Raw genomic sequence first — 25,126 nt, forward strand, 5'->3', positions numbered from 1 at the left:
ATTGAGTATAAAGATGTAAAAGAGATTCTGTAGTTGATTACTTTATGAGATTTATTGGTATTATGAATTAATTATGAAATTATGAAAACTGAATATGGGGAATGCATACAAGACAATTAACACTTATACAATTCTAGTGTTAGTGTATACTTACAAAACTGTAAAAGTGACAGGAAGAGATTTGAAAAGTATTCTCACAAAACCCTGACATCAATGAAAACACAGAACCCATTACCCTAGCAGGGGTCCTCAAACTGTGGCCTGTGGGCCAGATGCAGTAGCTGAGGACATTTATCCCCCTCACCCAGGACTATGAAGTTCCTTGAGAGCAGAGACAATACTTTTGCCCTTTTTTGTGTCTCCAGACCCATAGCACAGTACCTAGTAAACAATAGGAATGTAATAAATGCCTTTGATTGCTTGATTGATCTATATATAGAGGAGTTTATGATAGCAATTTGGGACTAGGAATTTGCTAACAGTAGTGCAGCAGATCTGGAGTCAACAGGATCTGGCTTTGATTCCAGGCTCAGACATCTCCTAACTGTGTGACCCTGGGCAAGGCATTTAATTCTGTTGGCTTCAGTTCTGATCTGTGAAATGAGCTGGAGAAGAAAATGTCAAGCTACTCCAGTAGCTTTTCCAAGAAAATCTCAAATCAGGTCACAAATTATTGAATTACCAAACAAAAAAATTATTAAAGCATCCTTTAGAAGCCTAGATATAATAATGAATAAAAGGGCATAGTAGAAATGGTCTGACACATTACTTAAGGTTTAAACATTTAGCACTTACTGAATACTTAGCAAGATATGACCTAGTAAATGGAATTATGTAGCAGAAGTTCACAATCTTTAATGGATAAGACAGATAAGACAAATCCCTACACTAAAAATAGACCTTAAAATATTTTGGAGAACTCAGCAAATATGCTCTATGGGAACTTGACCATTAAATAGAAAGACAAAGTGTTTTGTTTTGTTTTGTTTTTTTTAATCTCACCGTGTCTCATGCACTATGTACTGGAAATACAAATACAAGCAGACCTTGCAGTTTCTTTGCTTAAGTAGCTCACACAGTAATTAAAAAAACAAAATACAAAAAACAATATTCAAAATGGAGCCAGAAAGGAATGGTGGGAAGGTGTTGTCAAGGAGGAGAAAGAGCATAAGTCAGAAGAATAAGTTCCAAAGTTCAATGAGTCACTGTGATGTTTTCTTCTGAAATAGTGGTATGAATGAGAAACATACCTACCAGGAGAGCAGGGGCTTGGGGCAGAAAAATTCCTCCACAATACTGAAGGCAACTTACAAGAAGGTGGAGGAGGAAGAGAAGTCTAGAGAGTTAAATCCTATGTGAAGTCAGACAAGACTGAGTTCATGATTGTGAATAGGAGTCACTAATCAGAAAACAATAATTGAATTGTCCCCTACAATCAACATACTTCAAAATCAATGGACAAAAAATTTAACAAAATTACTCTTAATAAGTGGAACAATTTCTAACACCCAATATCTTTAAAATAAATGTCATGGAAACAGCAGGAAATACATATCCTTCCTGTTTGCCTATATGCTATTAGAGTTGTACTATGGAGTACTTCAATGAGCTTTCAAAATATGAGCTTACATTCTAATATTAGAATAATATAGAATATTATTAAAATTAGAATAATGTAGAATTATATTCAACTATAAAATCACTTATTCAATCCATCTGTGTAGATTCATTTTTAAAGTATGCTGATTGTAGAGAACAACTCAACTACCCTGATTAGTGACTCCTTTTCCACTACCATTATCTCAGGACAAGGCCTCAGGTCTTCTGACTTCAAACTCAACAATCTATCCACTGTGGAATTTAACTGAGAATAATGAAATGATAATAACAATATATGTTTGTACTGGACTTTGTCATCAAAAAAACTTTTTTGACATATATCACAGTAGACAATTGAGTTAAACTATAGAATTAACTTATACTTGACCAAAAATACTTTCCATATCACTTTTCAAAAGTGGTTGGCCTCTAAAAAGTTCCATATGTCATCTAGACCAACATTCTCATTTTTTAACTGTTAGAGTAGATAGTTCCTAAAAACAAACAAACAAACAAACAAACAAAAAACCTCTATAATTTGGAATGAAAAATAATTGCTTTATTTGATCCTCACGATGACCCTGTGATGTACTATTTTCTCCATTTTGCCGAGGAAAAACCTTAGAATCACCGAGGTTAAGTGGCAGAGTTTGGATGTGAAATTAGATCTCTCCTGACATCTGCTTTAGGGTGCTTTCCCTTATACTGTACTAAGTCTTCAACCCAGAAAAGAATGTATCAGAGCCGGGAAATATACCTTTTTTCCCTACCAAGCAAGCCTCCTCTACATAACTCACTTATTTCTCAGGAATCTAGTTATGGGTTGGAGGCTTTGATGATCTAAACTGTAAGAGGGAGCTAACTTACTTCTAGCCCAGGAAAGGTTCTTTGGCTCCAGAATTTCACACCATCTGCCATTCTATCTTGTTGCAGTGAAATGATAAAGAATTTTAATAAAAAAATTGTAGGAAAATAGGCCTAAAACAGAATTCCCTCTACATATGATGGAGGAATATGACATTTGGGGGAAGGAGGTATTAAAAATAAAGCAAAAGGAAGAAAGACACTCTTGAATTTACATAAGAACCACCTAAATCTTCAAGTCAATGTCACAGTAAAATACATTTAAGTAACATTCACAGATATATATTGACTGAATTGTTATTTTTTCAATTAAGTAATTATTCAGAAACTATTCAAATAGTAGAAGAGGTGAACTTTTGTAGCCTCCTAAATCCAAAGTGTTTTGAATGTTATTAGGTATTTTCTTGTACCACTCTTATGATTTGAAAAAATATATCTTTCAAATGAAAAAAGACCCTTAGCAAAAAATAATCTGTATTAGGTGGAACAGAAAATTCATGAAAGAGACTGGAGATAAAAAGGGATAATTTTGTTCTAAAAAAGTCTTGGACTTATGTGCAAGGTTGGTAGGTGGGTGAAAACATGGTGTGTTTTGGGAGGTGCCGAAACAGATTCCTCCATGCCCAAATATCTCCCACACACTCCTTAAAAGCCTCCAGTTTATTTTTTTTAGCATTAATTGAAATTTTAGTTAGAAATTAAATTGAGATAACAATATTGCATATTAAAACAGCAAAATCTTTGGGAAAGTTTTATCAGTCATTTACACCTAGATATAATTTAGTTGAACTTAGTCCATTAAAAATATATTAAGAAATGAATGGCAAGGCTCTGTTAGATGTCAGGGCAAGGGACAAAGATTTGATAAAATATATCTCTGTCCTTATAAAACTTACTAATAAGATTAGGGTTATATATTAAGTATAGATATGATGTAGATGACTATAGTACACAAATTACATGGAAAAAATATAAAACAAATGCTAATAAAATAATTTAAAGTATGCAACACCTTAAGATTTGGAAAAATGGGGAGCCAAGATGGTGGAGCAGGCACACACGACTCTCTAAGCTCCTCTCATTACCCTCATAACCAAATATTTAATCCAGTCTCAAAAATAACTCTTCACTGCTTAAATTCATGAAGATAAGAAGCACTACAACTTACCAGCCGATCCGGAAGCTCGCCAGGAAAGGTTTGTCCTGAGGGGCCAGGAACAGACTAGCACAGGCAGCGAGAGGCTGGCGTCCTGAGCAGACCAGGGGCAGGGGTGATCTCTGTGGCTAGAGAAGTTATAAGGACCACTCTGCTATAGGCTAACTGCTCTGCCTTGATTACAAAGCAGTAAACTGGCAGAGAAGTTAAAGCCTAAAACAGAGGGTCCTCTAAAAAACACCAGAACCTAACGAGATCTGGCTGTAACCCCTCAAACCCGGAAGTGACTCAGGCAGACTTTACCACAGGCCTGTGGCCACATCCAGCAGTTCGAGGCTTTTGCGGGGGCAGTTACTAATCTGCACGACAGTGGAGCACAGCCTGGGCAGTCTCTAATCGGCAGAGTGGGGGGCTCGGCCTGGGGCAATAGAACTTCCCCAGCAGACTGTGCTTCCCTGGGCAGACACTTCCTGTCCCTGCAAATCCATTCACTGCTCAGCTGCTAATACCCACAGCCCCAGGGCAGGGTTTGGCTTGGGAAGTGAAACTCTCACTGCTAAGTGTCTAGCCCCAGGGCAGTCATTATCTCACACAGCTGAGGTTCTTTGAAAGGCACTTTCCCAGCCCGGCCCTGCAGGCCTGAGTTACTTTCTGGTGGGAACTCTTTCCCAGAGCACTCCAGTACCTCGCTGCTTTTTGTAGCTGGTCGGCAGGTAAAAGGCTGGAGCAGAATGAAGCAATATCAGTATTAAACATATATGCACCAAGTGGTATTGCATCTAACTTCCTTAAAGAGAAGCTAAGAGAGTTGCGAGAAGAAATAGACAGCAAAACTATAATAGTGGGAGATCTCAATCTTGCACTCTCAGATTTAGATAAATCAAATCACAAAACAAATAAGAAAGAAATTAAAGAGGTAAATAGAATATTAGAAAAAATAGGTATGATAGATCTCTGGAGAAAACTGAATGGTGACAGAAAGGAGTATACTTTCTTCTCAGCAGTTCATGGAACCTACACAAAAATTGACCATATATTAGAACATAAAGACCTCAAAATTAAATGCAGGAAGGCAGAAATAGTAAATGCTTTTTTTTTCAGATCACAACGCAATAAAAACTACATTTAACAAAAAGTTAGGTGTAAATAGACCAAAAAGTAATTGGAAACTAAATAATCTCATCTTAAAGAATGATTGGGTGAAACAGCAAATTATAGATACAATTAATAATTTCACTCAAGATAATGACAACAATGAGACATCATATCAAAATTTATGGGATGCAGCCAAAGCAGTAATAAGGGGAAATTTTATATCCTTAGAGGCTTACTTGAATAAAATAGAAAAAGAGAAGATCAATGAATTGGGCCTGGAACTTAAAAAGTTAGAAAAAGACCAAATTAAAAACCCCCAATCAATTACTAAACTTGAAATTCTAAAATTAAAAGGAGAAATTAATAATATAGAAAGTAAAAAAAACTATTGAACTAATAAATAAAACTAAGAGTTGGTTTTATGAAAAAACCAATAAAATTGATAAACCTTTGGTAAATCTGATTAGAAAAAGGAGAGAGGGAAATCAAATTGGCAGTCTTAAAAATGAAAAAGGAGAACTTACCACTGATGAAGAGTAAATTAAAGCAATAATAAGGGGTTACTTTGCCCAACTTTATGCCAATAAATTTGATAACCTAAGTGAAATGGATGACTACTTCCAAAAATATAGGCTTCCCAGATTACCAGAGGAGGAAGTAAATTGCTTAAATAGTCTCATTTCAGAAAAAGAAATAGAACAAGCTATTAATCAACTCCCTAAAAAAAAAAAAATCCCCGGGACCAGATGGATTTACATGTGAATTCTACCAAACATTCAAAGAACAATTAGCCCCAATGCTTTATAAAGTATTTGAAAAAATAGGGAATGAAGGAGTCCTACCAAACTCCTTTTATGACACAGACATGGTACTGATACCTAAACCAGGTAGGTTGAAAACAGAGAAAGAAAATTATAGACTAATCTCCCTAATGAATATTGATGCTAAAATCTTAAATAAGATATTAGCAAAAAGACTACAGAAAATCATCCCCAGGATAATACATCATGATCAAGTAGGATTTATACCAGGAATGCAGGCTGGTTCAAAATTAGGAAAACTATCAATATAATTGGCCATATTAATAATCAAATTAACAAAAACCATATGATCATCTCAATAGATGCAGAAAAAGCATTTGATAAAATCCAACATCCATTCCTATTAAAAACTCTTGAGAGTAGAGGAATAAATGGACTTTTCCTTAAAATAACCAGTAGCATCTATTTAAAACCAGCAGTAAGCATTATTAAACTTATGTAATGGGGACAAACTGCAACCATTCCCAATAAGATCAGGAGTAAAACAAGGTTGCCCACTATCACTGTTACTATTTAATATTGTATAAGAAATGCTAGATTTGGCAATAAGAGTTGAGAAAGAGATTAAAGGAATAAGAATAGGCAATGAGGAAACCAAATTATCACTCTTTGCTGATGATATGATGGTATACTTAGAAAACCCCAGAGATTCTACCAAAAAGTTATTAGAAACAATCTACACCTTCAGCAAAGTTGCAGGATATAAAATAAACCCACATAAGTCATCAGCATTCTTATATATCACTAACAAAACCCAACAGTTAGAGATACAAAAAGAAATTCCATTTAAAGTAACTACTGATTGTATAAAATATTTAGGAATCTATCTGCCAAGGGAAAATCAGAAACTTTATGAGCAAAACTACAAAACACTTTCCACACAAATTAAGTCTGATCTAACCAACTGGAAAAAGATTAAATGCTCTTGGATTGGACGAGCAAATATAATAAAGATGACAATACTACCTAAATTAATCTACTTATTTAGTGCTATACCAATCAGACTCCCAAAAAACTACTTTGATGAATTAGAAAAAATAACAACAAAGTTCATATGGAAAAACAAAAGGTTGAGAATTTCAAGGGAATTAATGAAAAAAAAAATCAAATGAAGGTGGCCTAGCTGTACCAGATCTAAAATTATATTATAAAGCAGCAGTTACTAAAACCATCTGGTATTGGCTAAGAAAAAGACTAGTTGATCAATGGAATAAGTTAGGTTCAAAGGACAAAACAGCCAATAACTTTAATAATATAGTGTTTGACAAACCCAAAGACACCAGTTTCTGGGATAAGAATGCATTATTTGACAAAAATTGCTGGGAAAATTGGAAATCAGTATGGCAGAAACTAGGCATTGACCCACACTTAACACCGTACACCAAGATAAGGTCAAAATGGGTTCATGATCTAGGCATAAGGAATGAGATGATAAATAAATTGGAAGAGCATAGGATAGTTTACCTCTCAGACCTGTGGAAGAGGGAGGAATTTATGACCAAAGAAGAACTAGAGATCACTTTTGACCACAAAATAGAAAATTTTGATTATATCAAATTGAAAAGTTTTTGTACAAACAAAACAAATGCAGACTAGAAGGGAAACAATAAACTGGGAAAACATTTTTATAATCAAAGGTTCTGATAAAGGCCTCATTTCCAAAATATATAGAGAATTAACTCTAATTTATAAGAAATCAAACCATTCTCCAATTGATAAATGGTCAAAGGATATGAACAGACAATTCTCAGACAAAGAAATTGAAACTATTTATAGATATATGAAAATATGCTCCAAATCATTATTAATCAGAGAAATGCAAATTAAGACAACTTTGAGATAGCACTACATACCTGTCAGATTGGCTAGAATGACAGGGAAAGATAATGGGGAATATTGGAGGGGATGTGGGAAAACAGGGACACTGATACATTGTTGGTGGAATTGTGAACACATCCAGCCATTCTGGAGAGCAATTTGGAATTATGCTCAAAAAGTTATCAAGCTGTGCATACCCTTTGATCCAGCAGTGTTTCTACTGGGCTTATACCCCAAAGAGATACTAAAGAAAGGAAAGGGACCTGTATGTACCAAAATGTTTGTGGCAGCCCTGTTTGTAGTGGCTAGAAGCTGGAAAATGAAAGGATGTCCATCAATTGGAGAATGGTTGAATAAATTGTGGTATATGAACGTTATGGAATATTATTGTTCTGTAAGGAACGACCAGCAGGATGAATACAGAGAGGACTGACGAGACTTACATGAACTGATGCTAAGTGAAATGAGCAGAACCAGGAGATCATTATATACCTCAACAACGATACTGTTTGAGGATGTATTCTGATGGAAGTGGACCTCTTTGATAAAGAGAGCCTTAATTGATCAAAGATGGACAGAAGCAGCTACACCCAGAGAAAGAACACTGGAAATGAATACAAACTGCTTGCATTTATGTTTTTCCTCCCGGGTTATTTATACCTTCTGAATTCAATTCTCCCTGTGCAACAAGAAAACTATTCGGTACTGCACACATGTATTGTATCTAGGATATACTGCAACCCATTCAACATGTAAAGGACTCTTGCCATCTGGGGAAGGAGTGGAGGGAGGGAGGGGAAAAATCGGAACAGAAGTGAATGCAAGGGATAATGCTGTAAAAAATTAGCCTGGCATGCATTCTATCAATAAAAAATTTTTAAAAATTAAAAAAAAAAGATTTGGAAAAATGTTTCATGTTTATCACATTAGATTCTTATAATATCCTTGTGAGGTAGGTACCACAAATATTAATATCCCCATTTTGCAAATGGGAATCATATATATTTCTTTGTTGCATAGAGAACAAGAACCAGATAAATTAAATTTGTAAAAGCTTCCTGATGATGAATATGTTAAAGCCTAGTAATTGCAGTTAGTCATATAGCTCTTACTATGTGCCAGTCTCCATCCTTTGTTATGGAAACATAGGAGGCAAGGGATCACCAAGTGTAGATCTTTTGAAGTATTAAAGAAAGGTTATTCCATCAGACTATACAAATGAGGATCAAAACAATAGAGCACAATAACTAAGCTAAACCAGAAATTAAAAAAGAGCTCCTTGTTTGATAAGAGCTACTAGGAAAACTGGAAAGCAATCTTTAAAAAAATTAGGCTGACCTCAATATCTTATGTCATCATCCACAAATGTGGATTCTAAATGGATTTCTCTTAATATCAAAGACCATATCATTGGAAAAATTAGAGAAGTAGATCATGTATATCTTACAGTAATGGGTAGGAGATATATAAGTAGCCAAGGAAGGAAGAGAGGACATTATAAAAGATTTATTTAATGCTAATTACATGAAACTGAATAGTTTCTGTACAAACAAAATTGATGTATCTAGAAAGGCAAAGAATGGGGTGAAGCATAGTAGTTCATATAAATACATACACATATACATATGTCCATATTGTCCATTTATATGTTTATGCATACATACACATATACATATACATATATATATATATACACATGTGTATATACAAAATCAAAATCCATTCTCCAAAAGATAAGTAGTGAGATATGAACAAATAGTTCTCAAAATAATTATAAACTATTAACAACTATGTGAAAAGTTGTTCCAAGATTATTCTCAATGAGAGAAATGCAAAACAAACTCTACATGAGTTTCCACCTCATTAATTGGCAAAGATGACAATATATATAATATATATATATTTTAATTTTAATTTTTAATTTTATTATTATGGCTTTTTATTTACAAAATATATGCATGGGTAATTTTTCAACAATGACCCTTGCAAAACTTTCTGTTCCAATTTTTCCTCTCCACCCACCTCCTCCCCTAGATGGCAGATAGGATGACAAAATATATTATCAATCAGTGTCAGAAGGAATTTGGGGGCAGGGTAGAGGGAAGGTACAGTTGCACACTGCTGGTGGAATTGTGAATCAGTATTATCATTTTGGAAGACAATTTGGAATTATGCAAATAAAATTACTAATATATCTGAACCTTTTGATGTAGTTTCCACTATTAATCTTATTCTATACCAAAGTTATTGATAAAAAGAAAATTCACACATGCTCCCAAAATATTTTAATAGCACATTTTGTTATAGCGAAGAGTGGAAGCAAAGTCAATCTGCTTTCATTGTAGAATGACTAAACAAATTGTGATATGTCTCTCTGTAATGAAAGATTGCTGGATTATAAGAAATAATGAATATGATAAATAGAGCGATATATAGAAAGATTAAAGGATCTGATGCAGAGTGAAGTAAGAAGAGCCAAGCAAACCAAAAACTATATTATAAAGCAGCTATCACCAAAATCATTTGCTACTGGCTCAGAAATGTAGTTATCAGTGGAACAGGTTAGGTTCACAAGACACAAAAGTCAATGACTATAGTAATCTAGTGTTTGATAAATCCAAAGACCCCAGCTTTGGGGATAAGAACTATTTGACAAAAATTATTGAGAAAATTGGAAATTAATATGGCAGAAACTAGGCATTACTCCACATCTAACATCCTATACCAAGATAAGGTCAAAATAGGTTCATGATTTAGACAAAAAGAATGATGTTGCAAGCAAATTAGGAGAACAAAGGATAATCTATCTCAGATCTGTGGAGAAGTAAGGAATTTGTGGCCAAAGAAGAACTAGAGTACATTATGAAATGTAAAATGGGTAATTTTGATTACATTAATTTAAAGAGTTTTTGTACAAACAGAACCAATGCATACAAGATTAGAAGGAAAGCAGAAAACTGGGGGAAAAGTTTTATATTTAAGAATTTTGATAAAAGCCTAATTTCTAAAATATATAGAGGATTGATTCAAATTTATAAAAATACAAGCCATTCTTCAATTGATAGTTAAAAGATATGAACTGACAATTCTCAGATGAAGAAATTGAAATCATTTCTAGTCATATGAAAAGGTGATCTAAATGTCTATATATATTAGAGAAATGCAAATTAAGACAACTCTGAAGTATCACCATACACCTCTTAAATTGGCTAAATGATAGGAAAAAAATATGATAGATGTTGGAGGGGTTGTGGGAAAACTGGGACACTAATACATTGTTGGTGGAGTTCTGAACTGATCCAATCATTCTGGAGAGCAATTTTGAACTATGCCCAAAAGGCTATCAAAGCGTATATATTCTTTCATCCACCAGTATGTTTTTTAGATCTGTATCCCAATGAGATCATTAAAAAGGGGGAAAAGACCTATATGTGCAAAAATGTTTGTAGCAGCTCTTTTTGAGCTGGCAGGGAACTGGAAACTGAGTGGATGTCCATCAGTTGGATAATGGCTGAATAAGTTATAATCTATGAATTTTATAGATATTATTGTTCTATAAGAAATGATCAGCAGGATGATTTCAGAAAGGCCTGGAGAGATTTTCATGGATTGATGCTAAGTGAAATTGGTAGAGCCAGAAGAACATTGTACACAGCAACACAGCAATAGATGATCAATTCTGAGAGACATAGCAACTATGATGTAATTCAGGCTAGTTCCCATGGTCTTGTGATGAAGAGAGACATCTGCACCTAGAGAGAGGACTGCAGGGACTGAGTGTGGATCACAACATAGTATTTTCAGGGTTTTGTTGTTGTTGTTGTTGTTGTTGTTGTTGTTTGCTTGCGTTTTGCTTTCTTTCTCATTTTTTTCTTTTTGATCTGATATTTTTTGTGCAGCACAATAATTGGGGAAATGTATAAAGAATCACACATGCTTAATATAGATTGCTTGCTATCTAGGAGAGAAGACAGGGGGAAGGGATGGAAAAAATTTGGAACTCAAAGTTTTGCAAGGGTGAATGCTTATGTTTTAAAATAAAAAGCTTTAGTAAAAATATTAATTAAAAAAGAAGAGCCAAGCAAATAATATACACAGTTACTGCAGCAACATAAATGGAAAGAATCCAGGATAATAAAAAGTGAATGTGGCAAAACTACAAAGGACAAATACTTTTCCATAGAAGACAATCCTTTGGAGCAAAGAGAAATTCAATGCTATATGTACTGCACATATTTTCAATTTTTTTTTATTATTGATTTTTTGTTGATTTTTAAAAATGTTCCTCCTTTTTTCTTAAAAATGTTATTTGTTATATGGGATGCCTTTCAGGGAAGGGAATGAGGAGAAAAACTGGGAACATTGTGCTGATGTGAAATACAAAAGATATCAGTAAATATGTATCAAAATTAAAAGAATAAAAATATAATAATAAGTCTTTTAATCAAACCTTAATATTACCTTGAAGATAATGTAATAGAATGGGCAAAGTATTGCACTTATGAATAGGAAGATACAAGCTCAAATTATGCCTCTAACATTTTGCAACTCTGGGAAAGTTACTTAACTTCTTTATGAGGTACAGCCCATTGACCAGCATGATCATAATGGCTATGATAGCTGCCTTAAAATATTTGAAGGTCTATGATGTGTAAGATTCATTAAACTTGTCCAAGTAAATTCAGAAAGTAGAATTAGGATCAATGGATGGAAGTTATTATTATTACTCATTATTAGAAGGCTCATTCCAGCAATGGAGCTACTGAAAGATAGACTGGCCTATTCTGAAAAGCATGAACTTTCCTGTCACAGGAATTATTTCAGCAGAAGCTAGTCATTCACTTACCAGGAGCTAATTCCATTGGTGGATGGGAGGACAGACTAAATGACATCCAAGATCCCTGACTGAGCTTCTGTGAGAAATTCAAGAATTTCCTCATGGTTTTCTTAAGATGGTTATTATCTCTAGTTCTTCTGCCATGTTGAACGATAGCATGGTAATAGTGAGTTGAGGACTAAACTTGTAGTCAGGAAATCTGAATTCACATGCTAGTTCAGATATTAGCTATTTTTCCCAGGCAAATTACTAAACTGCCCTGGGCCTTGGATTTTTTAACTGAAATTTGAGAAGATTGGACTTGATGACCTCTAAGTTTTCTTACAACACTCACTCTGTGATACTGTGATCTTTATCCTCCTAATCTCTACAGAATGGCATAGCTTTACTGCTTCTGACCTATTAATATTGATCACAATCCATACTTAATTTCAACCTTCCCTAAGATCCATTTTATAATTAAAATGAGAGATGGAAAAGAAGTATTATCTTCTAACTTTATCCTACGGGGACAAGATCTCCCTCTCTGTAGTTATCCAGAACAAGGTTAATCCCTCTTCCACATAACAGACAGCTTTTAAAGGTCTTTAACCTCAATGATTACATATTCAGTGCCTGTAACCCCCTCTGCTTTTCAATCTAAGCTTCAATTTTTCAAAGCACTTTTGACAATCAGTGAGAACTGAAATCATTCATTATGGGAATAGGAGCAGGTGGGGGTGAAGAGGTGGAAGTGGGAGAAGGGACAGGCAGGATGAAGGAATAAAATGGGAATAATACCTGGCTGCACTTCTTTTAAACCCACAACTCCCTAAGCATAACCTGCAACTAAAAAACTGGAAACATCAAAGTGTTTCTAAGGGGGGGGGGGCAAATCCTTTCTTTCCACCCACTCTGGGGGAGAGGAGAGGGAAGAAGCAAAACTCTTCAAATCAGGTACAGATATCTCAGTCAAAAAAGCATTACCACAAAGCTTGATGCTGAGGCCCTCAGGAAAAACTCCCATTGACGTCAGCAGGAGATCTGCCTGTGTGGCAGCTTAAGAAAGAGACCTGAAAATTTTAACTGTGTTCCTTAGGGCTCCCCAGACATAGACAGGAGGTGTGAGGGGCTCCTACCGCTGCCGGGAAGCTAGTTGACAGCTCAACGTGGATGAGGAAATGAACACCTCCTTTCTGTTTTTCAAAGGCTGTTTGCTAAATTTCTATTTTGACCATTAGGGAGATAGAGTAATGCTCTGCTGCTGCTTGCCAGGAGACAGATTCTCCTCTGAGGCCTGTGTGAGCTTTGGATTGTCAGCATTGACAGAGGAGAACGGGAGTGGGTGGTGGGAATGATATCTTATCCAACAATGACTCCAAAAAAATGTATTTGCTTCTGGAATTCAGTCAGCAATCTCTCTTCCCTCTTGGGGGGGGGGGTTTGGGAAAGGGGGAGATAGGTGTTTCTGCTGAACAATAAATCATAAGATTATAAATCTAGAGCTCTTCATTTTCCTCATCTGTAAAACTAGGTAGGAGCGATAGAACCTGCCTTGCAGGGCTATTGTGGGAACCAAAGGAGATGTATAGCACTTAGCACAAGTAAGCATATAATAAAGAGCTATATAAATGTTAGTGATGATGATACTGATCATGATGATGATGATAGATCTCTGAGGTCATCTAGCTCAACCTTTTAATTTTGCAGTTGAAGAAACTGAATTACATGGAGATTTGCATGTTTTAACAGGTAATAATTTTTCTAAGGATTTGACCTCAGATCCTCTGACTAGTAATCTTTTCATTATAGTCAATTCCCTCCTTTTATTTGATGTTTTTCTCTGGGATGCAGAGATACTCATTTGAATTGAATCTAAACATTCAAATTTTTTTAGTGGAAAGGAAGAATGGAGGGATTCAATTCAAACTTTAAAAATAAATGTTTAAAAGAAAATTAAATGTTGCACTGTTAAGAGTCTTCATCTAAATAAGTGTGGTGATTTCAAGTACCTCTATGGAACCATCCTGGAAGATTCAGGTGCTGACCCTCCCTCCCCAATCCTTGGCTGAATTAACTTGTTCCCAGTCCACAAACAACATGCACGATAAACAACATGCACGATCTACAACACAGATAATCACACAGTCTACAGAATACAAATGAGTTGTGTAGCCTGAGTCCTTCAGACTGAAGAATAAAGGCTTACATTTTAAGTCTCAAACTAAAGCCTTTCCGAAGAACACAGAGATACAAGGCTGTTCCTCTTACCTCCCCTATTTGCTAGGTTCAGAAGCATATATTTCTAAGCATCTCAGTTTAACTTGTGTTTTTTTTTCTCCCAAGTATGGGGGGGGGGGATTTTGAATTATGTGATTTCATTAACAGTAATAAGCAAATGTCTTTGGGTTTTGTCAGTAAATAGTATTTCTAAAACAAGATAGATGTAACACATCATCTTCACAGAATGTATTTTAAGATCAAATGGAGAAATTCATTTTGAAATAAACTTTTACATCATTTTGATGTGTATATATTTATTGTTTCCCTATTGCTCTCTGACATTGGTTTCTCCTTTCAGCTCCAGTTTTCTCAAAGTTTATTTTTTTTCCTTACACCAAAATGGGACTGGATTTTTTTGTTTGGATTCCCATCAAATTTCAAAGTAAATGTATGTGAAAGTTTGGCCTGGTTATTTGCACTTCTAGAGGACAACATAGGGGGCATCATTTGCCTCCAGCATAAATCAACTATTTTTCATAATAACTTCATGAAAGAGATTAAAGGAAAATTAACTCTGTATTGATGAAATTGTATATCTCCCTGCTCTTTTTACACATACACCCTTTAATAAGAGTCTCTGAATAAAGGCTATTACAGGAATAAAAACTTCACTCTATTATATAGGAGCTAGACAGTCTGAGAGCTGTTCCTCATTTTTAAATATACAAGTCCCTGTTTCATTTTTCCAACCTCCCACAGATAGAAATACTCCTTAAATCACAGAATTTCAGAGTTTAAAGGGACCTCAAAAGGCATTTAGCTCAAACAGTACTGGAAAAAAGAATCCCTTCTACAACATGCCAAGAAAGAGGGGGGCATCTTTGCTTTAGAAATCTTAATGAAAAATCATCTCAGATAACAGCTCACTTCACTTTTGGGCAATTCTTTGTCTAGGTGGGGTTTTTCTCCCCTGATATCCATCTTTGATTTGTGCAGCTCTACCTCACTTAAATCCAGTTCTCACACAACTTGTGATGTCACTGTTCCTCTTCAAAAATGCAGGATATCTGAGGCCAACTTTGAACTGAGGAAGTTGAGTCTTCCTTAAACCTGGTCTAGCACTTTATCCACTGTGCCACATAACTGCCCATGTAGAGTTGCAATGTTCATAACTGGCCATCTTCAAAACCATAAATACAAGCATTATGATCCGCATTTTACAAATGAGTAGACTGAAGCTTTGAGAGATGATGTATCTCATATTAATTCACACATGTACTGAAAATAAAGCTGAGATTCAAGCTAAAATACTCTGATTCTAGAGCCAGTATTATTTATAATGTTGTATATACCATGCAGTTAGCATTAATTTCAATTCAAGACTTCCTGGGCTGGAGCCAAGAAGATGGAGTAAAGTCAAGAAGCTGCTCCACCTCTCCCATTTTCCCTTGAAAATCACATGAAACCAAGTCTCTGAACAAAGTCTCCCTCTCCACCTCAAAATAGACTGGAAAAATTTCAAGAAAGGTCAGTCTCCCTGGGGTGAAAAGGGTATTTAGCTCCTTATAGAGCTCATATAGACTCTGGGAAAGTTAGTGTAAGGGTCTTAATCATAGCAAACCAGCAAGTAAGACCCTCAGTTCTGGCTCAGGAGAGGAGCACAGTAGGGGGGCAGCTTCTAATCCCAGAGCAGAGGAAAACCACAGAAGCAATCTCAAAGATGGATAGAAATTGTTCACAAGCCCAAAGTGCCTCTTAGAAATGTTCATAAAAAACTTCAAAAGGCAAGTTAAGAGAGGAAGAAGAAAAAGTGAAAGGTATGCATGAGAGAGTCAACAACTGTCTGAAGAAAACAACTGCTTAAACAAGTAGAGTTAATTGAATGCACAAAGAGATGCGAAAACTAACTGAAGAAAATCATACTTTAAAAATTATAACAGGGCAAATGGAAGCTAATGACAACAAGAATCAGTCAAAAAAAGTAAAAAAAAAAAAATGTGAAATACCTCATTAGAAAAATAGCCAACCAGGAAAATAGATCCAGAAAAGACAATATAAAAATTATTGTCCTATCTGAAGGCCATAATGAAAGAAAGAGAAAGTACTCATTAGTATAATCCCTTGATCACTTCTGGAAAGAGATCCTAGAAAAAGAAGCCCAAGGAATATTGTTATGAAACTCCAAAACAACAATCTCAAAGGAAAAATAATGCAAGCTGCCAGACAAAAACAATTTAAATATCAAGTAACAACAGTCAGAATTACCCAGATTCTGGCAGTTTCAACAATAAAGGATTGGAGAGCCTGAAATAGCATATTGGGAGGCCGCAAAGGACCTGTGTTACAACCAAGAATTAACAACCCACAAGATTCAGCATCATCTTTCAGAGAAGAAGATAGAACTTCAATGAAGTAAGAAAATTTCAGTCATTTCTACTGAAAAAAAAGCAAAACTAAACAGAAAATGTAATGTACAAATACAGGATTCAAAGGAACCGTAAAAAGGTAAATAGGGAAAAATGTATTTTTAAAGGTTAAATTGTTTATATCCCTAGATGGGAAAATAATATCTCTAACTCTTGTGAACTGTATCTGTCAATGGGACAAAGTAGGGCATCATATGGACTGAAAGTGTGGTTGTGAATGGTCCCTGATTTGATGACATCAAAGAAAAAAAACCAGTAAGGGACAGGAGGTCTGTACTGGAAAAAGAGGAAAGAGGAGGTACAAAGGGACAATTAGTTCATATGATGGGTTACAAAAGACATATTACAATCCAAAGAAAGAAGGGAGGGGGATGAACATTTTCTGAAGCTTGATCTCGTCAGTTTTGGTTCTGAGAGGGAATAACTTAATCATTCATTTCAGTATAGAAATTTATGCAATCCTATAAAGTAGAAGAAAGAGGAAAGCAAAAGAGAATGGCAGGATTTAAGAGAGGGCAGAAACAATGGGGGAAAGGAAAGGGAAGGGGGAAAGGATTGGCAGTTAGTGAGAAAGGTGGATAAAAAACACTAGCATCAGAAGGGGAAGGGGTGACAGGAGATAAGGTAGTAAACCTGAGTAAAAAAAAAAAAAAAAACAAAGACTAACAACAGGATGAAAAGAGAGTACAAATATAAATAGGGGAGAAAATAGGATGAAGGAAATACAGAGCTGGTAATCATAATTATATTGATGTGAATGGGATGACTTTTAGTTGCATGCAACTAAAAAGAACTGGAAAAAGAAAAAAAATAAAAATCTCAAATTAAATACCAAATTATAAATTCTATAACTCAAAGGAGAGAATAAGAAAATAGAAATTAAGAAAACTATTGAAATAATAAATAAAACTAAAAGTTGGTTTTATGAAAAAAATTAACAAAATAGATAAACCTTTGGCTAATTTGATCAGAAAAAGGAAATAATAATTAAAAACAAAACAAAAAAAATCACTAGCATCAAAAATGAAAGGGGTGAACTTACCACCAATAAAAAAAGAAATTAAAACAACAATTAGAAGCTATTTTTCCCAACTAAATGGAAGCAAGTCTGACAATCTAACTACAATAGATGAATATTTACAAAAATATAAATTGCCCAGGTTAACAGAAGAAGAAATAAAATACTTAGTCTCATTTCACAAAAACAAATTGAACAAGTTATTAATAAACTTCCTAAGAAAAATGACCAGATGTATTCACAAGTGAATTCTAACAAACATTTTAAGAACAATTTATTCAAATACTATGTAAACTATTTGGAAAAATAGATAAAAATGAAGTACTGCCTTCTATAACACAAATATGGCACTGATACCTAAATCAGGAAGGGCCAAAAGAGAGAAAGAAAATGACAGACCAATCTCCCTAATGAATATTGATGCAAAAATTTAAAATAAAACATTAGCAAAGACATCACAGCAACTCTTCAGTAGGATAACCCAAGTGGGATTTATATCAGAAAACAGGGCTGGGTCAATATGGGGAAAACTATTGCCATAATCAACTGTATCAATAAGAAAACCAACAGATATCCTATGATAATATCAACAGATGCAGAAAAAGTTTTCAACTAAATATAGCACCCATTTCTATTAAAAACACTAGAGAGTGTAGGGATACAGAGATCTTTCCTTAAAATAATAATCGTTATCTATCTAAAAGCTACAGCAAACATTATTTGTAATGGAGAGAAACTGGATGCATTCCCATTAAGATCAGTGACAAAAAAGGATGCCCATTACTACCACTATTATTCAACATTGTACTAGAAATATTGGCTTTACCAATAAAGAATGACAAAAAAAATTAAAGGAATTAGTATTCTAAGTAATTAGGCAATTAGGAAATAAAACTATCACTCTTTGAAGATGATATCCTTAGAGAATACTAGAAAATCACCCCCAAACCTAGTGGAAACAATTCACAGTTTTAGCAAAGTTGCAGGATATAAAATAAACATACACAAATCACCAGCATATCTATATATTATGGACAAAGCCCATCAGCAAGAGAGAGAAAGAGAAATTTCATTTAAAATTACTGTAGACAAAATAAAATACCTGGGGGTCCATATGCCAAGACAAATACAAGAACTATATGAACATCCATATGCCAAGACAAATACAAGAACTATATGAACACAATTATAAAACTCTACTCACACACAAATAAAATCAGATCTATAGAATTGGAAAAATATCAAATGTTAATGGCTAGGCCAAATTAACATAATAAAAATGAATGGGGAAAACTATTGCCATAATCAACTGTATCAATAAGAAAACCAACAGATATCCTATGATAATATCAACAGATGCAGAAAAAGTTTTCAACTAAATATAGCACCCATTCCTATTAAAAACACTAGAGAGTGTAGGGATACAGAGATCTTTCCTTAAAATAATAATCGTTATCTATCTAAAAGCTACAGCAAACATTATTTGTAATGGAGAGAAAATGGATGCATTCCCATTAAGATCAGTGACAAAAAAGGATGCCCATTACTACCACTATTATTTAACATTGTACTAGAAATATTGGCTTTTCTACCTAAATTGGTCTATTGTTCACTGCCATACCAATCAAACTGCCAAACCTGCAAATAAATAAAATAATATACTCTCCCTAAATTCATGAGTCAATGGTCTTAACTCTTTTTACTATATACTATAGTTATAGAACTAGAAAAAAATAACAAACTTCATTTGGAAGAATAAATGGTCAAGAATATCAAGAAAATTAGTGAAAAAAAATACAAAGTGTGCTGGCTTAGCAGTACCAAACCAAAAACTATATTATAAAGCAGCAGTTATCAAAACCATTTGGTACTAGCTAAGAAATAGAGTGCTGGGATAGTAGAATAGATTAGACACATGCAAGACAATAATCAAAGTTAATAGCAATCTAGTGTTTGATAAACCTCCAAACTCCAGCTTCTGGAATAAGAACTCATTATTTGACAAAAATTGCTGGGAAAACTGGAAAATAATATGTCAGAAATTTCAGAAATAGATCTACATCTCACACCCAATATCAAAATGAAGTCAAAATGGATACATTATTTGAACATAAAGAATGATACTATAAATAAATTAGGAAAACAAGGGAAATTTTACCTATCAGATATTTGGAGATGGGAGGTGAAAAGAAAAATGGATAGCTTTGATTACATTAAATTAAAAAGGTTTTTGCACAAACAAAATCAAAAGAAACAAAATTAAAAGGGAAATACAAAGCTGGGGAAAATCTTTACAGCCAATATTTCTAATAAAGGTCTCATTTATAAAATTTACAAAGACTTATACAAGTCATTCCCCCATTGACAAATGGTCAAAGAATATAAATAGACAATTTTCAGATGATGAAATTAAAGCCTTCTCTTGTTATATGGAAAAATGCTCTAAAAACTATTGATTAGAGAAATGCAAATTAAAACAACTCTGAGGTATCTCACACCTTTCAGATTATACAACAATCTCATTCTAGATATTTCAAGCTATGTACTTACCTCCACCCCAACCCTTCACAACTAACTCACACCATATACCTTTCTGCAATACAAGTTAATTCCTATAATTTCATTAATTTATCTTTAATTCATCAGAATTAATCATGAAGTTGGAGAGTGTTAAATGGAAGCTTATAACATCTTCATTCCAGTTTCCATGAGATTTCTTTGTCCTGGGATACAGGAGAATAAATTATGTTGGACCTTAAAACAGCAGCAATCAGTTTTAAAACCTGACATAAATGAAGATTTTACAAGGTTGGAATAATAAATGTTGAAAAATTGTATAAAGGCAAGTATAGTAATGCATTGTTGGTGAACAATGTGTATAACCATTGTGGGAAGTAATTTAGAATTGTTTAAACAAAGTACCTATGATGTCTATACCCAATGACCCAGGAATGCCAAAAATAGATATATATTTCAAAGAAATCATTAACTAAAAGAAAGGCTCCTTTTACACCAAAATCTTTATTGAAGCCCTTTTTGTTATAATAGCAAAGAAGTATAAAAAGTAGAATCGCATAAATTAGAAAATGACAAACTATAGTACATGAATATAGTTCAATCTTACTGTTTTTTAAGAAATCATGTATATGATAAATACAGAAAATCATGGAAAGACTTACATAAACTGATAGAAAGTGAAATACACAGAACCAGTAAAATTGTATGTAAGTATTAGCATAATGTAAATGGAATAAACCCACCATGACAAAATAGAAAAAAAAAATAATGTTCAAAATTGTAAAGAACAAGCTTTACTCCCCCCAAAAAAGATATTAGAAGACACTTTCACCTACTCTTATGCTGAAATGGGGATGGGGGTGTCCAAATGTATAATGTCATTTATGAGGTCATATTTTTTTCAATATATTGATTGATTTTATTGAAAAATTTTCTCTTCCTCCTCTTTTTCTTCCTTCCATCCTTTAAAGTATTTATGGCAACTCTCTTTGTGGTAGCAAAGGACTAGAAATTACAGGGAGAATAGTCAATCAGGGAATGGCTGAACAAGTTGTGGTATATGATTGTGAGCAATAAGAAAAGTTGAACTTGATGATCTTAGAAAGGCATGGATAGATTTGCTTGAAATAATGACAAATGGAATGAGCAGAACTGCTACAACATCAAATACTGCAGAGGGCTGAAACTCTTGAGTTCATGCACTGAGATTTGGACAAGTAAGCACTTAAAGCTAATTACCAATTGGACAATACTCTATTAGCATTTCCTTGGAAAATGGCCTGCCCCACCATTCTGTGTAGCCTCAATCTGTTGGTGTATAGAGAGATGAGGAGAAGGGATAAAGGGGTGGAATAAGAAAGCCAGAGTGACTCCTGGACGGATTCGTATGGCCATTCCTCTCTTGTCCACAAAGAATAAAGATCAAGGACTTTTACTGATCCTGACTCCAGCTGATTCTAAAGTATCCAGGGTGCTAATGCAGTCATCACAAAATACAGTAACAGCAATATTGTTTTAAGAACAACTTTGAGTGAATAAGTCCAATTCCAGTGGATGAAGGGAGAAAACATTCTCAAGCATTGGTGATCTCAAAATCACTGCCTTTCTATCATTAAAATAGTTCTTCATTTTTTGATTCTTCATCATGAAAGTTCTTTACAAATAAACTGGAGAAAGGGGGGAAGTACATAAAGGGCTTGCTGGTCATTGAATTACTTGATGTATATGACACTTATAGACTCTAAATGGAAAGTCTTTTCTTTCCAATAGAATAGCATCGATGCCTAAGGAGATTAAATAATCTAGTCAAGGTCATATAGAGAGTCAGAAAAAAGGTAGCGTTAATTATTATCCCTTCCCATCAATCCATTTCAAATGATATTTAACTAGTAGCTCACATGTTAAGTAATCCAGTCTTGTAGCTTATACCCCTTGCTATCATGTTAATTTTGTACAACAAAGAAAAGTGTAATGGTAACAGTCTTTCTGAAAGGTCTTCACATACTTCATACCTTGCCATAGCAGGACCAGGAAGAGATCCATCAAATCCAACAATCACTTTTGCTAGACTCCCTGACAAGGTTCTAATTTGACCCTTTGGAGATAAATACACTCAGGTGTGTCAAATTGCATTTACAAAATATTATGTATATTATTACGCACAGGAAAAGGTGGTAAGAGTGGAGTTTGGTTGAATTATGTTTCATTTTCCATCATTGTACTCCTAGGTGAACAAAAATCAAATTCATTCATGTGTTTTGCTGATTTTATGTTTTTATCATAACATAACATGGGCTTGCTGGAAGCCCAAAGAGTTAAAAATAACAAGATGGATATATTTTTTAGAATCACCTTATTCCTTATGCAGTATCACTTAATATTAAAAATACTTAGTTTAAAACATCCATTTGACATTGTAATTTCAAATTTGTTGTTATATTAATTGTTGTATCTCATCTGGTCTGATCTGAAAAATATAATAAGGGATGGAGAACCGAGGAAGAAGGGGACAATCGTCCTTTAGGTCTATAGTGAGTCAAAATTGGAGGTGAGAAGAACTATCTAATAATGCACATATAAGCAGGGAGTTCATCTCCGTCATCCTCTTGGATGTGTTAGGTGTGCTCAGGAACAATATATTTTGTCAAATTGTCCTCTCAATATGGCTAGGTTGCCTGGAACTCTCTAGGTGTGGGAGTTACATTTCTAGTCTCCAGGGATTTTCCCTCTTCTAGCTGATAAAACTACTACCATTATGATGTCTTTCTTTCATTTACATTCTATTTCTTCTTTGCAGCTTCTTAGGGGGTCTGGCATTAAAAAAAGTCCTTGCAGTCTTTTAGAACTATGATATTCTACAAACCTTTTCTACTCCCCGAATTTTGAACTGTCTTATCTATTCTGGTGATCTGTCTACTTGAAATATTCCAACTCTTCCTGTTGGAATATGGTAGGCACTGTCTTGTTCAGTCTTAGGGGCTATTGAAAGGGCAGCTGAATTTCTATGATCAAGAACTTTTGGGGACTGGATCACACCCCAACATTCCCCTGCTCCTTAACTGCAACAATTAGACTGATCTCTTTTTCTCTATTACCTCTTTGGAATTCCTTCCCACATTGCTAGAGGTAATTGTGCCTAGATTTCTAAATATGTTGGAGAATTTTCCTACTAGCATGTGAATGAACTTGACCCTTTAAAAATAAATGTTTTTCTACAGTTTTAACTTTAGTGAATTTGTGACAAAAATTATTTTCTTCATTATCTGTCTATTGCTAGGCTTTGTTCTTTCATGATAAATAAACTCACTTCTTCCATCTCTCATCTGTGGCACAGCACAGCACACCTTGGTAAAATAAGATGGATTAAACCAGGTTGAGGGTAACTAAGATCTATTGGTGAGGGAATGAGTGGATGAGAACATTTTTCCCAATGGTCATGATGGCAGCTATAGCAGGCACTACACATGCTTTGAAATAGGTCAGACTTGCAAGAAGCTAAAATCATCCATTGTATTCCAAAGTTGCCAGCCTTTCTTGAATTTTGTCTTGCAGCTGGATTTCAATGACTCTAGAAGAGAGAGTGAGCTGGCAACTTGGTTCAACTCTGCCTCACTTAAATCTAGTTTGTGAGCAAATGAAGACACACCTATGGTGTTGTTGGTCTTCAAAGAATGAACAACAATTTCTCATATGTCTTAATTAATGTAATTCAAGGTTTGTTAGATATTTCTTAATACTAGTACTAGAGTATGTGACCCACCAACACTTTATTTTTATCCTTCAAAAGGAATTATCTAGCCTTTTGTGGTGACTTTGAACACACAATGTGGTGGATTTATGTGGAAATTTTATGTGTGTATATATATATATATGTATATATATATAATTTATAATATTATAATTATAATTTATAAATTTTATATATTTCTTAAAAAAATTCAGAGTCCTAATCTTTTAACAGGGATTATTAACCTAGGGTTTGTTAACTATCTTTTTTAAAAATAGAGATAATTAAATTTCCAAATAATATCTTTCCTATTCTCAATCCTCATTCCTCAACATTTCTACAGTATTTGACACTGTCAATCACGTTCTCCTCCTTGATGTTCTTTTCTTTCTAGTTTTCAGGGCCCAGTAATTCATGATTTTCCTTCTACCTAACTGATCGTGACTTCTCGGTGTCTTTTGCTGAGTTGCCTCCCAGATCACACCTTCTAATAACAGTTATTCTGAGATCTCTTCTCTTCTCCCTCTATACTACTTCACTTGGTGATCCCATTAGCTCACATGGATTTAATTACTATCTCTATGCTGATGATTCTCAAATTTACCAATCTTGCCCCAGTTTCTTTGCTGCCCACCAATCTTATATCTCTAACTGCCTTTTAGAGATCTTAAAGTTGATTTCCAGTATGTATCTTAAACTAAGTATGTCCAAATTTTGTCCATTATCTTTCCCTCTAAACCCCAGTGCTCCCTAGTGCTTATCTTCTGCAGTATTGTAGAGGACAAAAGAACCCTTCTCATGTAATGTTCTCTGGCTTGATTTTCTTGGGGTCTCCGGAGCAGCTTTCGTTTCAGTTCAGTAATTACCATGAGTACAGCTAGGTGCTAAAGTCCAAATACTTTATTGTCTCCTTGCCTGGGGCTAGGCAGCTTTCTTAGAGACTTTCTGGAGTTTTGGTCTCAGTGGAGAAATGCAGGAGGCCAGGCCAGCCAGCAGGAGCCTTTCTGTCTCCTTGGCTCCGAGAGCTTCTCGTGTACTTGTCTTCT

Source organism: Antechinus flavipes, chromosome 3 (assembly GCF_016432865.1).
Source record: "Antechinus flavipes isolate AdamAnt ecotype Samford, QLD, Australia chromosome 3, AdamAnt_v2, whole genome shotgun sequence".
NCBI lineage: Eukaryota > Metazoa > Chordata > Mammalia > Dasyuromorphia > Dasyuridae > Antechinus > Antechinus flavipes.